The sequence below is a fragment of the Mobula birostris genome, chromosome 8, assembly GCF_030028105.1.
Source record: "Mobula birostris isolate sMobBir1 chromosome 8, sMobBir1.hap1, whole genome shotgun sequence".
In the NCBI taxonomy this organism is placed as follows: domain Eukaryota; kingdom Metazoa; phylum Chordata; class Chondrichthyes; order Myliobatiformes; family Myliobatidae; genus Mobula; species Mobula birostris.
Genome location: NC_092377.1, coordinates 30701471 through 30717585, shown reverse-complemented (window position 1 = coordinate 30717585; position 16115 = coordinate 30701471). Strand labels below are relative to the sequence as shown.

At 39.7% G+C, this 16115-nt stretch overlaps 1 protein-coding gene and 1 long non-coding RNA gene across 8 annotated transcripts in view; one reads left to right on the top strand and one right to left on the bottom strand.

Annotated features, from left to right (window-relative positions):
- LOC140201211 (uncharacterized) overlaps positions 1-12588 on the bottom strand; it is a 57066-nt gene extending 44478 nt beyond the window's left edge. For both annotated transcript variants that reach the window (XR_011886792.1, XR_011886791.1), the window contains exons 1-2: positions 12388-12588; positions 11312-11475 (exon numbers count right to left, since the gene is read on the bottom strand). This is a non-coding gene — a long non-coding RNA (uncharacterized lncRNA). The remainder of the gene's footprint in view (positions 1-11311; positions 11476-12387) is intronic.
- Positions 12589-12868: 280 nt separating this feature from the next.
- Positions 12869-16115, top strand: part of foxn2a (forkhead box N2a) — a 64086-nt gene continuing 60839 nt past the window's right edge. For 3 of the 6 annotated variants that reach the window (XM_072264947.1, XM_072264946.1, XM_072264945.1), the window contains exon 1: positions 12869-13119. The gene's annotated coding sequence lies outside the window, so the exon portion shown is untranslated. Of the gene's footprint in view, positions 13120-13271; positions 13288-14306; positions 14459-16115 lie in introns of those variants that run through there. The other 3 variants (XM_072264944.1, XM_072264942.1, XM_072264943.1) reach the window with 2 other exon arrangements.

Below are 16115 nucleotides of genomic sequence, written 5' to 3'. Positions count from 1 at the left end.
GATTAAAAAGTCTGTACAATTTATGTACAGAATTTAATGCTCATAATGAGAAAGTAAGTGAGTTGATGAATGTTACAACGTCCCATGAACAACTGCAGATTTTTACGCCACCAGTTCCCTTGTCATGTCCTCAGCCATCAAGACTGATAAAATCCAGGCCATATACTGTATTTGCAGCTTGTATATCAACTGGGCAGTATTTCCAACAGATTATGAAATAATTGGACTGCAATGGTTTATGGGTAAATACATAACCTATGGAACAATGGAGGTAGTTTAGTACTTGGTTTAATCCAAGACCTGTGCTGAACTAACTGAAAACAGAGAGTGATTTGATGTGGAATCCAAGCCTTTAAAGGTGGTGGATGAAACAAAATCAGTGCCTCATAAAAGAAGTGGAATAGGGAATGACCAGGATAACAAATCAGAAAACCTTGCTCTACTGACAGTGGATATGCTTCAATATGACTTAACAGACTTTTGCATTTTAAAAACTAACATTTTTTCCAATCCTAACATAAAAAAATAATTTTATACCTTAATTTTGTACTGGTTAAATCTCAAAAATTTAGATTGAAAGTCAGAACCCAACTTTCCCAGCTTGTGTGACTCAAGTATCAGAATCAGGTTTATTATCACTGGCACGTGACGTGAAATTTGTTAACATAGCAGCCGCAGTTCAATGTGATACATAACACAGAAGAAAAAAACAAAATAATAATAAATAAATTACAGTATACATATATTGAATAGATTAAAAATCGTGCAAAAATATAAATAATATATATAAAACTGAGGTAGTGTTCAAGGGTTCAATGTCCATTTAGGAACCGGATGGCAGAGGGGAAGAAGCCTTTCCTGAATCACTGAGTATGTACCTTCAGGCTTCTGTACCTCCTACTGATGGTAACGGTGAGAAAAGGGCATGCCCTGGGTAATGGAGGTCCTTAATAATGGACACTGCCTTTAGTCATAAAACACTACAGCATAGAAACAGGCCCTTCAGCTCATCTGTTCAGTGCCAAACCATTAATCTGCCTCAACCCATTGACCTGCACCTGTGCCATAGCCCTCCATACACCTACCATCTGCGTACCTATCTAAATTTTTCTTAAATGTCTAAATTTACCCTGCATCCACCACTTCCACTGGCAGCTCATTCCACACACTTACTACCCTCAGAACAAAGGAGTTTCCTCTCATGTTTCCCTTAAACATTTCACCTTTCATCCTTAGCCCATGACCTCTAGTTGTAGTCACACCCAACCTCAGTGGAAAAGGCCTGAATGCATTTACCCTACCTATACCCCTTATAATTTTGTATACCTCTAGTAAATCTCCCCTTAATCTTCTACATTCTAGGGAATAAAGATCCAACCTATTCAACATCTCCCTATAACTCAGGTCCTCAAATCCCAGCAACATCATAATAAATTTTCTCTGCGCTCGTTCAATCTTATTTACATCTTTTCTGTCGGGACGTGACCAAAACTACACACAATACTTCAAATTAGGCCTCACCAACATCTTATACAATCTTAACATAGCATCCCAACTCCTACACTAGCGGATTATCAGCACCCAATTGCCCACAATTGAGAACATCTACCATAAATGTTGCCTGGGCAGGGCGAAAAGCATTATCAAGGACGCATCTCACCCTAACCATGGACTTTTTACTCTCCTCCCATCCGGTAGGCGCTACAGGAGCCTCCGCTCCCGCACCAGCAGGCACAGGAAGAGCTTCTTCCCTGAGGCCGTGACCCTGCTGAACCTCACATCACAGCTCTAAACAGTATTGCACCCATGTTGTACTGTCTCAGTACTTTTATATTTGTGTGCTATAGCACTTACTTTTTATTTGCAGCTATTTTGTAAATAACACTATTCTTTGCATTAATGGTTAGATGCTAACTGCATTTCACTGGCTTTGTATCTGTACTCGGCACAATGACAATAAAGTTGAGTCTAATCTAATCTAATCTAAACTCAGTACATTGATTTATGAAGGCCAATGTGCCAGATGCTTTTTTTATGACCCCCATCTACCTGTGATGCCACTTTCAAGGAATTATGGATCTGTATTCCCAGATCCCTCTGTTCTACCACACTCCTCAGTGCTCTACTGATCACTGTGTATACCCTACCCAGGTCAGTCCTCCCAAAGTACAAGTTTGCATTAAATTCCATCTGCATTTTTCAGCCCATTTTCCAACTAATGACATTATGATCGCTAGATCCAAAGTGTTACCCTACACAAACTTCTGTCACCTGCCCTGCCTCAGTCACTAGTAAGAGATCTGGTATCACACTCTCTCTTGTTGGGACTTCTATGTACTGATTAAGGAAAGCTTCCTGAACACACTTGACAAACCCTTTTTCATCCAACCCTTTTACAGTATGGGAGTCCCAGGCGATATGTGGAAAGTTAAAATCACCTACTTGCAACAGCATGTGATTTTGCTACAAATTCCCTCCACTAAATCTCGCAGAATTCTGGGTGGTCTATAATATCCAACCAACATGGTCATACCTTTCTTATTCCTCATTTCTACCCAGACAGCCTCATTAGACAAGCTCTCCAGTCTGTCCTGACGGAGCGCTGCCTTGACATATTCCCTGCCTAGTAATGCCACCTCTCCTCCTTTAGCTCCACCCGCTTTATCACGTTTAAACAATTGAATCCCAGAACACTGAGTTGCCAATCCTGCCTCTCCTACAACCAAATCTCAGTAAAGACTACAATATCATAATTCCATGAGCTGATCCATGCCCCAACCTCATACACCTTTCCACAATACTCCTTGCATTGAAATATACGCAGCTTAGAACATTAGTCCCACCATACTCAACCATTTGATTGCAGACCTTGTATTTAGGCTTCAGAACAGCTTTCTCCACAACCACTCCACTATCTGTTCCAACACTCTGGTTTCCATCTCCCTGCGACTTTAGTTTACCCCTCTCCCCACCCCTGCAGGGCAGCACAGCAAACCTTCCTGCTAGCATATTTGTCCCACTCCTGTTCAGGTACAAACTATCTCTTGTGTACAGGTTCCATCTTCCCTGCCGCTCCCCCCCCCCCACCCGGCCACCTCCAGCACCAACTCCTTAACCACGTGTTAAATTGCATGATCTTCCTATTTCTGGCCTCACTAGCACCTGGCATGGGTCCCAATCCTGAGATCACAGCCCTGGACGTCTGGCCTTTAACTTAGCATCCAATTCTCTGAATTCATTTTGCAGGAACTCGTTACTCATCCTATCCATGTCATTGGTACTGACATGGACCATGATCTCTGGATGCTCAATCTCCAATTTAAGAATGCCATGGACATGATCCGAGATGTCCCTCACCCTGGCACTTGGGAGACAACAAGCCATCTGGGAATCTCGTTGTCATCAATAGAATCTCCTTTCCGCTCTCCTAAGCAACAAATCCCCTATCACTACAGTTCGTTTTTCTCTCCCCCTTCCTGCTAAGCTGCAGATCCAGACTCAGTGCCAGAGACCTGCTAACTGCAGCTGCTCCCTGGTAGGTCATTCCCTGCCAGAAGCATACAAAGTGATTGAGGGGAATGGCCACAGGAGTATTGCGTACTGGCTGCCTATTCCCTTTCCCTCTCCTGACAGTCAACCAGGCATCTGCCTCCTAAAACTTAGGGGTGACTAGCTCCCTGAAAGCTCCCATCTATCACCTCTTCATTCTCCTGTATGAGCTGAAGGTCATTGAGCTGCAGTTCCAGTTCATGCATATGTAGTTATCAAGGAGACTGGAGGTCTCCCAGTGCTCCCACATCTCACACAAGGAACATACCAGTAACTCTGGACCTATTCTCAGCATACTAGCTATGTATTAACATATTAAAAGAAACTTACTGGAAACTTACTTGGTGCTTACTTGGGACTTTGACAATCGAATTGCCAGAGTCAGCAGTGCCTCCAGAAATGTGTGTGGAAGAACCACCAGCAGCGTCTGTCCACAAAAAGCCAGATGTACAAGGCTGTCGTCATCACAACACTATCATACCGCTCCAAAGCCTGGGTCTTGTAGCGCAGGCAAATCCGGTTGTTTGAGCGTTTCCATCAGCTCTCCCTCTGCTCCACATTGGTATCAGCCGGCAGGTGTCTACAATAGAAGACTCAACTTCCAAGTCACTTTGCTGCTCAAGCAGCTCTACTGGTCAGGCCACGTGTCTCACGTGGACAACTTCAGGTTACCGAAAGCAGTATTCTACAGAGTACTCTTGCAGAGCACGAGAGATCATGGTGCCCTATGCAAGAGGTACAAAGACCAACTTAAGCAGCAGCTCTCTTGGACAAATATCAACAAGTGGCAGCAGTTGGCTTGTCACAGAGACTGCTGATCCATGGAGCAGCTAAAAAATTTGAGGAATCCAGAAGAGCAAATGCTGGAGAGAGGAGGCGGCGAAGGAAGGATCCAAGCACCTGCATCCCAGCTGTTCCCGTGTCCCTACTGCTCCAGAGTCTGCAGATCCAGAACTGGCCTCTGCCGTTACCAATGATCGTGCCGTCGCTTCTGAGGACTCTTCTTCCCTCCTGATGTTCACAAGCGAAGAACCAGTCATCATGACACGATTAATTACGCCAACAACTGTAAGCACTATGCCAAGAGAAGACTTCCAAATTGCTACATAATTAAAACTTACTGCAATGTCTACACGGTTATGTTTTTGCTTTTGTAAATTAAGTCACCCTTTTAGTGTTCATTTTTGTTGCTGGTAAATATGAAAAAAAGTGAACCCATTTGCCAAATATCACTTTGATGACAAAGAAGTAAAGTGCCACATATGTTGCGAGGAAAAAGTTTTAACAAGACAGATTTATCATATGGTGATGTGTTTTTCACTAGCTTCTAGGCAACTTGATATTGTTAACTTTTTGTCTAATGGACATTTTGTATGTGCAGGTTTATATCAAAGGCTTTAGGTGACTCTACTTGGTCAAGAAGATGGAGCACCTCTGCCTAGAAGTTATGAAAATGATTGCATGAAAAGCACGATTATTAATATCGCATTTAACTGCAAAGACATCTGATTAAAGTTGCATAATTTAATTGCTGCTAAATTGGGCACCTGAAGATGCTAGTGTGGTGTGAAGCCACACAAATGCTTTGAGCATTATCACCTATTTTAGAACAAAGAACAGTACAGAATGGGAACAGGCCCTCTGGCTCATCACACCTGCACTGACCAAAATGCCAACCCACCTAATCCCATTTGTCTGTACATGGTCTTTATCACTCTGTTATCTGTTATTGCATTCCAGGCACTAACATGGTAAAATAAACTTCCCTTGTAAATCTCTTTTGAATGTTCTCGCTCTCCAACTTTTTACATTTCCCTTCTTGAAGAAGGACTCTTATCTACTCTATTTATTCTTCTCATACTTCTATTATATCCCCACTCAATCACTGACACTCCAGTCCAAGTTTGTTCCATCTCTTCTTATACACTTCAATCCAGGCAACATCCTGGTGAACATCTTCTGCATCCTCTCCAAAGCCTCAATGTCCTTCCTGTATTGCAGACAATACACCAAATCAGCTGAACCAAAGTTTAAGTTATCTACAACATGACTTCAAATTTTATACTCAATGACCCAAACAATGAAGCCAAACAGACCATGTACCTTCTTAACTAACCTATCAGTTTGCGTTACCAATTTCAGGGGTTTATGTACTTGCATCCAAAATCTCTTTTTACATCAAAGCTCCCCAAGGGTCTTGCCATTTAATGTATTCTTGCCTTTTCCACTAAACCTCCAAAATGCATTACCTTACATTTGTCTGGATTAAACTCCATCTGCCATTTCTTCACCTAAATTTCAAACTAATTTACATTCTGCTGTATCCTTTGACAACATTCTTCACTGTATTCAACTTAACCAATTTTTGTGTCATTCTAAATTTACTAATCAGCCGATTTATATTTTCACCCAGAACCAGATATCACAAAATAGTAGAAGTCGGCGCATTGGTCCCTGCAGAATACCACAGGTCACAGACCTCCAATCAGAGAAAAATCCTTCCTTCTGTCTTCTATAACCAGGCTTATTTTGTATCCAATTTACCAACTTGTCACATGACTTCATCTTTGGGACCAGTCTATTGTCCAATGCTTCACCACGTTGTCCACGTAGACAATATCCATAACCCTAACATCAATGATATTTATGACCTTCCTAAAAAATTCAGCACAGTTGTGAGACAGAACCTGCCCCATACAAATTTTCACCTACAAATTCACGCTTTTCCAAATGTGAGTAAATCCTGTCCCTAAGAAACTACTCCAATTTCTGTATCACTGATGTTAGGCTTAATTTCCTAGGTTTGTCCCTGTTGTCCCTAAACAAAGGAACAACACTTGCTATTCTCCAGTCTTCAAACAAATCAAAATCTAACGAGATTTCCTACTTTCAAATGTATTCAAATAGTAAGTAGTCAAAAATCTCATCAACCTACTGATAAATAACAAAGCAGTTAGATCTGTGCTGTTATTTATGTGCCTGGCTGGCTAACCTGTGGGTTTAAGGCCATCAAAAAGCAGATTCCACTAGTTTTTGTAGCGCTTGGACAATTACAGTGTCTCACAAAGCTGCTTTCACTAATCTTACCATGAACTTGTCAGATAATCTTTAAAAGAAGATACTGAAAATTAAAATTACAGGTTGCACTTCATTTTGGTAATTGATTTTAAAATTGTCTAACCAATGTATTTATAACAAACAGGTGAGTAGTAACTGGACCTTCAGCACAAGGGTATCATTTTCAGGTCAGTTCATAATTTTGCACAAGTAACAAGCAAAATAAATCTCATCCTTGCTCCAAAGAGCCGTTTAACAACAGTCCTCGTCAATAAATACTAAATTCCGAAACATCAAAACACATAAATTATGTTGAATAAGTACTCATCCCCAGGTTGTTCTGGTTTAATCGTATTTCTGTGGTAGGGAGCATTGTGTTAAATAAATGTGTGCATTAGAATATGTTTCCACTCGATTAAAAGTTATATCATTAGCTACAGTGTAAATTGTGAACATAAGGAGGTTCAGCATTACTTGTAGAATTGGTAAACACACTGCCCTTCCACCTTTGCTAAATGGTTCAGCTTAATGGGAAAAATGTTCTTCTCTGTCATCAAAAAATGTGACGTTATACAAATTTGAATTTAAAAAGTGCCCACTGCAAGATACTGTAGCAACATCATGCAGAAAGAATTTAAAAACCATTTTCTGGAGATTACAGTTAAATCATAGTATATGTGAACTAATTCCACAACCTACAGACTCACTTTCAAAGACTCTTTACAACACATGTTCTGGGCATTATTTTTATTTGCAGTTGGTCTTGTATAGTATCTTGTAAAATTTAATTAATTTATTTTCCCCATAAACACCTGCTAGAAGATAAATCTCAAGTTAATCTATGGTAACATATACATACTTTGATAATACATATACTTGAATTTTGATGTGTAGAATTCTTTTGCATCAGGCTAACTCACACTGATCTTGACAAAGGTGGAGATAAATAAAAGCAAGAAATGCAAAGCGGGTCAAGTGGCATCGATGAAAAGAGAAACAGTTAAAGTTGTAGGTCCAGGATCCTTTTTTCAGAACAGTTTAAGACTGAAAACAAGTTGGCTTTAGATAGCAGAAATGATGGGGTAGAGATGGGTAAAACCAGATGGCCCAGTATTAAATAGCAGTTAAAATCAGATTAAACTTCCTTGTCCTTGTAATGTGTTGGAAATGGTTAAGGCTGTGGGACTTGCCCAGCAGCCACACTAAAAAAATGACCCAAAATGATGAATGGCAAAAATGTCCACTTCCAATGCAGACAAAGAAGCAAGTTACCTGAAGTTGGAGAATTTGATTAAAGTCTTCCTGAACTATAGCTTGCCCTTTACATGTTGGATTAGATCCCTTGATTGCATCCCATCTATTTCCACACCTCTACTCCCAAGTCTCTGCTGTAACAAGCACAACTTCCTGTCCATTCCTTTATCACACTGGCCCCCACATTCAATAGATCATCCTTTGCAACTTCTACCAACTTCTGTAAGATTCCACCACAAGACATGATGGAGGGATCATTCCCTTCAAAATTTCCTGATTGTCGTTCTAGCATTGTTTCCTACTCCCTGCAGAGTGGTGAGCAGAGCTGTACATAATACTCCAAGTGTGGTTTGGAACCAATATTTCATATAGCTGCAAAATGATGGCCCAATTCTCAGACGGGGTGCCTCGGCTATGAGTGCAAGCATCAAAATGACTTCTTCATTACCCTATCCACTTGTGTTGCCACTTTCAGGGAACAATGAACTGGCATCCGAAGGTCTCTCTGTACATCAACACTCCTAAGGTCTCTGCATTTATTGTCTACTTCCTGCTAGAATTTGATACCCTAAAATGCATTACCTCACACTTGAATGGATTTACTTTCATACACCACCACTCTACCCAACCTTATCGCTGAAACATTGTACTGTATCCTCAGATCACCTTCTTTGCTGTTCATGACTCCACCACTTTTACAAACCACCTTCCACTTTCACCCAAGTAAAAGTCCCAACATCTATCCCTGTGGTACAGTCAGAAAGACAATCCTCACCGACTGCCCTGTTTCCTATCACCAAGCAAAATATTATGCAAAGAAATTTAATCTGATTTTAACTGCAGCTTAACTGTCACATTGTCATCTAGTCTCAGCCTATCAGAAACATTCACCTTGTTCTAACCACTCCTCTTCATTCTTCTCTACTCCCTAAAACTAACTTTTCTCTCCCTCTTCCCCAGTTTTGTGGAAAGTGATTTCCATTTCCACAGATGCTGCTGGACTTGAAGAGTTTCCAGTATAATCTGTTTTTATTTCAGATTTTCAAAATCCATAACTTTCCTTTAGTGATAAAAGATGTTTTTGTTAACATTTCCCCTGATGTTTTCCCTTAGGATATCCATAAGAAACTGTGCAAATACCTGAAAAGAAAATTACTAATTAAATATCACTATTACTAATTAAATTTGTTTTAAATTGACAGTTGTTAGGAAGTGGGGGGGGAGTTAATAATAGTGGTCATGACTCTAAGACCAGCCATTGAAATAATATCACATTTATAGAGCCACAGAGCCAGAGCACGGAGATGTACTTCTTTGGCCTACAGAGCATAACCTGACCATCAAACACCTACTTACATTAATCCCATTTTTATTTTCCCTCATTCCCATTCACTCACCTAAACACTAGGGACACTTATAATGGCCAGTTAACCACCCACAACTTTTGGATGTGGAAGAAAATGGAAACTTCTGGGGAAACCTGTGCAGTCACAGTAAGGATACTGTGTGTAAGTAGCACCAAAGATTGAATTGGACCCAGGTGGCTGGAGCTGTGGAGGTGCAGTGCTACAAGGTGTGCCACCCCTAAACTCTTATTCTGTGTGCTGATTTGGTTGTTCTGAAAAGCTGCCTATATGCTTGTCTGTAGAACACCACAGCATGAGGAGTTTAAAAAATTAGTGTGGATTCCAGGCAGCTTTTCAATGGAACCTTGGGAGAAAAATGCTAATATGTTTTGGCATGATTGGAAGATTTCACCAGTTAGTTAGATTCTTGAAAAGGCATAATGCTCAGAGACCCTGGTTCATCTGCAAGTCTCCACATTTAAAGTCAAAAGAAACTTATTTAATATTTTGCTGAAATTATGTTTCAATAGCACAAAGAACAATGTGTAAATGACTCTACAACTCAGAATAAAAAAGGAAAACACAACTCTGGGCAGCACTGGAGCCCTTTTTCCAAAGGCATGGAATATAACCCATTAAATCATTTTCTCAAGTTCTTTTTAAGGATGATGAGATTATCTACCTATAACATCCTTTCAGGTAACGAATTCCATCTCTCTACCAAAGATGTTAATTCCACATATTAATTTTTTAAACCTCTCATAATTTTATACACCTCAGCCTCCTGTGCTCCAGTTACAATAGGCCAAGCTGATACAAATTTAAATGTTTGAAAGTTATTTATATTCTAGTGAGATCCTTAAGAACCTCCTTTCTCCTACAATGCTTCGTCAGGCAGAGTGAACTTCATGTGCTATACCATGGAATTTAACAAATCTCTTAAAATCATATAATCGCAAAGAAAGCACAACAGTGCTGCTACATCTTCAGTAGTCTGCAGAGATTCACCATGTCATCAAAAACCTTGGCAAACTTCTATAGATGTGTGGCCAAATGTGTGCTGAATGGCTGCATTAAGGCCAGGTATTTGAACACCAATTCCTTTGAGTAGAAAATCCTATAGAAGGTAGTGGATTTGGTCCAGTACATAACGGGTAAAACCTTCCTAATTATTGAGCACGTCCACGTGAAAAGCAGCATCCATTATCAAAGATCTTCACCACCGAGGCCATGCTGTTTTCTCTCTGCTGCCATCAGGTAGAAGGTGCAGGTGCCTCAGGACTCATGCCACCAGGTTCAAGAACCTCAACCATCAGGCTCTTAAACAAAAAGGGATAACCACACTTTTTACTCCTGGTGTTACCATAACCGGTGGTCTCACTTTAAGGACTCTTTGTCTTGTTATTTTGTGCTCGTTTTTATTGCTATTTATTTATGTTTGCATTTGCACAGATTGTTGTCTATTGATCCTGCTTACAGTTACTGTTATATAGATTTGCTAAGTATGCCCACAGATAAAGAGTCTCAGGGCTGTATGAGGTGACACGTATGCACTCTGATAATAAATTGAACTTTGAAGTCTGAACTGAAAAATGGAGGTGAAATTAACTACAAGAGTGAAAAAGTAAAGTGGTTTCATTTTTGGAGCAGCATTTTATTAACAAGCTGACTCTTAAAATGAACTAGGCTATATATACTTCTACCAGTGTCTCACTTCAGCCTGACTGCAGACACTGAAAAATAAAGCTCATTCTATTTCTGTTTTGAAATGCTCATTGTATCAGGCTGTCAGTGAGATGAGAATGAAGCAGATTTTTAAGCAATTAAAGCTACAGGCCTTCTGCACTCCTTGTAACATACAGAATCCCGCACACTAAACAGCTCAATAGGGCATGATCAGAATTTGAAATAACTGACCCACAGAATGTGCGTTCATTCAGGACAGTATAGGACATAAAAATAAATCAATAGAATTTTATTAAAATATTTAAGCAAATTCTAAATCTTATGCGGAATGAGATTATGAGAGCTGATGGGGCAAATCTCAAATCCTGATGGCCATCTTATGAATACATAGTTCAGCAATATGACCGTTTGAGGCTCACCTCCAATGTTATCATAAAGTGATGGCAGAGATGGAAACTGCTCTTCCCTGCATCTGTGCAACCTGAAAGCACTTTTCAATTAGTCCCATTCTCCTCCTTTCTCCACAACATTGTCATTTCTTGTCTGTAGTTAGCTCCTGGGATTCAGCTATGAAAAATGACACCTGGATGACATAACAGAGAGCTATCAATATATCAGTATAACTCTGTTAATTTCAAACGAAGATGAAATATACAACAAAAAGCAGAAAAAAAATTCAAACAAGTTTGCATTTATAAATCGCTATTACTTTGAAATTTGAGTATTTTAGTGTTTGATAACTTGCAATCAAGATAATAAACTAAATTATAAATTCAATGTAAGGTGTGTTCAAATCATGGGGGTATAAAGCAGATGGCAACATAAATGCCACCTGTTATACATCCAAGCCTATTTTTTTCTTTTAATCAACACAGATATAACAGGACAAGGATAAGTTGAGGCCCAGTCTGTTATCTTAAATGATCAAAAATGGTGCTGTGGTAAAACAGTTATCAAAATGAATGCATTATTTAATCGTTATCATTTTGCCAGCAATGTGCAGACAGTGGTTGCCATTTTTCCTGTATTACAAAGTTCAAATTGCAAAACACTCCAGGGCATCCATAAATCTAAAAATTGCTGCTTAAGTACAAGACTTCTCCTTTCGGTTGGAAAATAAGCTGCAAATGTTTGAAATCTGAAATAAACTCAGCAAATGTTGGGATACCAGGATCATTCTTTTTACATATACATTGTGATTTTATTAATACCGATGGAAAGGGAACTGTCAATTTGTGCCACTTCATAATTCAAATTTATACGACGCAATTATAAATACACAGAGGCGTTTATAGTAGTTCGTTCCGATCAATTTTGTTGCTTCACAGGTCCTCCAACTCTGATCTTTCGCACTTTCAAATATTAATCATTGGCATGTTAACAGAAGCTGGTTCCCTACCCCTCCAAAATGACTCGGAGATTTATTATGTCTATATTAGCAAGACCAGTTAACTTCGCTATATGGTACTCGCTGTCTCCATAAACACGTACTCACATGGCAATATCCCCAGGGTGCAATCTTCCCGTGTGCCTTAATCGTTGAGATGCATGAAAATACACCCTGATAGATTTTAAGTGATATTAATCGATAGGAACTCCCATTACACTCGATCCCTGTCGTGAAATGTAAAATTGAATATGCCACCCTATCCGAAACTACACAAGTCTCTTTAAAAGCCCTTAAGCGCATTACAGTTTCTGAATAACCGATTCGTCATCATCATTTCCACACAAAAAAACCTTAACGCTTTACCGCCAAAATGACGCGGAGGAACCCCGAGGCTACGTTATCATTGGTTGGCCTATCCTGCCAACTGCATTTCGGCAGATTACATTACCCTATTTCCACCAGTCCCTTTTTACATAGATAAAAAATAAAAGATAATTGATCTTGAAATTGTTATTATTTATTGGTCAATGCAAAATCGCATGCCTGCATCTCGCACGCCCCACGTCTGCGAAGGAGGAACTGCCTTATTGGGATACAGTACAGGCGCACAAAGCGACGGGTGCGGGGCCATCTGCCGCTGTCAGGGGAGGGGTTCCAGGCGGCGGCACGTTACCATGGCAACGCCAGGGGATTTCGTGGCGTTCTTTGGAGTTTCTCTCGCTTTTTGGTTCGGATGAGAGGCAGCTGTTAGCGGAACACTCGGAAAACAAATATAAATAAATTACTCGAAATACAAGCAGCAGTTCCCTGGGCTGCAGTGTTACATGCCGGAAGATCGTGAGTATATTTATTTTTTTCCCCCCAGAATGTGGTTTTAGGTCTCTCACGAGCGAATGGAAGAGCAGTTAGCCTGTGAATATAATGAGAGCCGTGTCAGTCACCGGGGTTCCCTCGTGCTTCGAGTGGTTTCTTTTTCTTTCGTTCGATTCCCGGGAATCATGGAACGTAAGTTTTGCGACCGGGGCGCTTGCGTTCACACCACGTTTCACGTCGCCAGGCTGAGCTTGCACTTTGTATTCACATCGAAAATCTTTCTTATTTTTATGTGAAACGTGTGTAGTGGGTGGATTTTTGACTGCTTTCACCAGTCCCCATTTTACATTGCTTTCGTGTTTTTTTTAAATTTGGGAAATATTTGCGTGTGAAGTTATTTACAACGTAGCAGGGCTTTTTTTTAAAAGAAAAATGATACAAACTTTAATATTTTTGTTTATATGAGAACGTCGTAAGCGTGCAAAAATTCGTTGCGTTTAGAAGCACGTAGTATTTTCTACTTTAGGGTTTCTGAAGGTTCAACTTTCGATCAGAAATCATTTTGTGTATATATTTTAGGATAGTGAAAGTGTTGTTTTATGATTTAATTTGGTAGGGCAAGCGTTTTCATTAGTTGGAAAGAAAAAAAAGTAGATTTCACCATTTTTAAAATTGAGTTTGTTCAATAACGGGGGCCCAGAATTGTAGGCCTTGCCGAGAATGATAAGCCACTGAGTTCTCGATCGTGTCAGTTTCCTGAATGAGATGTTGCAGCTTGTCGAGAGAGCGCTGAAAACTGACAGGTCCACGTGGTCGGATCGAGGAGACAGGAAGCGCCACCGCCCGGTCTCTCTGAGATGGCCCTCTTTTTCTCCCCTAAAAATACCCTAGGCTGGATCTTCGTCATTTCCGTGTATCTCACCATCCAAAATGTATTGTGCCCAATCACAAACAGCTTGGCCAAACTACTACCGTGTGTGTTATCAATTCCTTTGCGGAGATTGTTTTGAACACTTTTTCTTTAGTACTTAGTAAATCTGTGAAACGTTCTTGTCAGAATGCACCGAATCATAAATAAGAAACGGAACAAAAAGAGGCGCACAGCTCACCATGTCCTCACTGTCAATTACTCATTTACATTAATCCCATTTTATTCTCCATATGTCCCCATCAATTTCCAATATTTACAAGATTTTCTGTTTTTATTTTAGATTTCCAGCACCTACAGATTTTTTTTTTTGTTTTGTTTTTCATTATCTACCAACCTGCACGTCTTTGGGATGTGGGAAGAAAGGAGAGCACCTGGAGGAAACCCATGCAGTTACATGGAGAACATGCAAACTCCACACAGACAACACCCGAGGTCAGGTCTGAACCTGGGTCTCTGAGCGCTGTGAGGCAGCGATTTTACTAGCGGAGTCACAGTGCTGTCCCGAATATTAAAACTGTTATCACCCTGCCATCAATTTAATAAAATTATTAGTAAAATTGCATATACACACAGGATTGACAACACAAAGTTTACATACTACAGTGTTATGATCATTAGGATTTTTCTACACATTAATATTACTCCCAATTACAATAAATTAGGTTCTTGAGCAATGACTGGCCTTCATTGTCTTTCAAATAATGTTTATGATAGGTGCTGGGAATCTGAAATATAAACAGTAATTGATGTTATGCCTAACAAGTCAAAAACATATGAAACAAATATAATTAGCATTTTCAGTCAATTGTTCACTTTCTTTCTTCCCTGACACTGGTTGAACTGCTGATGGTTTGTAGTATTTCCCGTTTTTATTTCTAGTGCCCCTAATTAGTCAATGTAAGATTTTATGGTAGTTAATGGTAGTACAAAGTTGGTTCTAAAAGTGCTTCAGTGCCCATGCTAGATCTAAGTATTTGCAGACATTTCAAAGTAAAATTTATTATCAGAGTACAAATGCGTCACCACATTCAGTCCTTAAATTCTTTTTCTTGCAGGTATACTAAGCAAATCTGTAGAACAGTAATTGTAAATAGGATTAATGAACAACAAACTATGCAAATATAAATAGCAATAAATAACAAGAGCGTGGAATAACAAGATAGAGTCCTTAATGTGAGACCATTGGTTATGGGAACACCAGAAATAGAATGAGTGTAGTTCCAATCATTTGGAATGACTCTTTGGTCAGAGAGTCCAGTTGGATGCCCCTCAGCAGTCTGTATAAGTACACTGTAACACACGTAAAGCACTATGCTAAGTCAGTAAATATGATACATGTTCCTGAGCCTTGAGACAGGGGCAAATGTGACAATATGCTGATTCCCAAATCCTGTTGCAAGAGATGTCATATAATCCCTGATATTCAATGGGAGAGATGGTATGGTAGTTCTGTGTTTTCTGGGCTTTACAATTTGTATGAGTAAGAAATACTATAATGAATTTGCATGAAGTTAATTTAGTGTCATTCAACACAAAAAGAACACCATTTGGCTCACCATGCTTATGCTAAACATTTATTTCCCCCCCCCCAACTGCACTAGACCCCAACTGCTTTATCATTTAATGATTTGTCTAAATGCTTCTTAAGCATAATACTTGTATCTAATTCCACTATCTCCTGTGGCAGTGCATTCGAGATGGTCATTGACCACTTTTGCGTTTTTTTTTGAAGAAAAGACCCTCAACTCCTTCCTGTCACATTAAACTGATACCTCTACTCTGGGGGAGAAGGAGCTTGACTATCTACCCTATCTATCTATTGAATGATCTTTCTTATTTCTATTAAAACATACCTTGGCCTCCTTTGCCCAGCATTTCCAATCTCTCATTGAAGTCCTCTTCCAAACAATATCTTGGCACATTTCTTGCACATTTTTAGAGGATGTAACCAAATTTCTTGATGCAAGACATTCAATAGTCTGAGAACAACTTCCCACATGCTACATGTTTTTTTTAAACACCATGTCAAAAAAGCAATACAGTCAGAAGAGTTCCAGGTTTTATTGCTCTACCAAGTAATGGTTAAGTT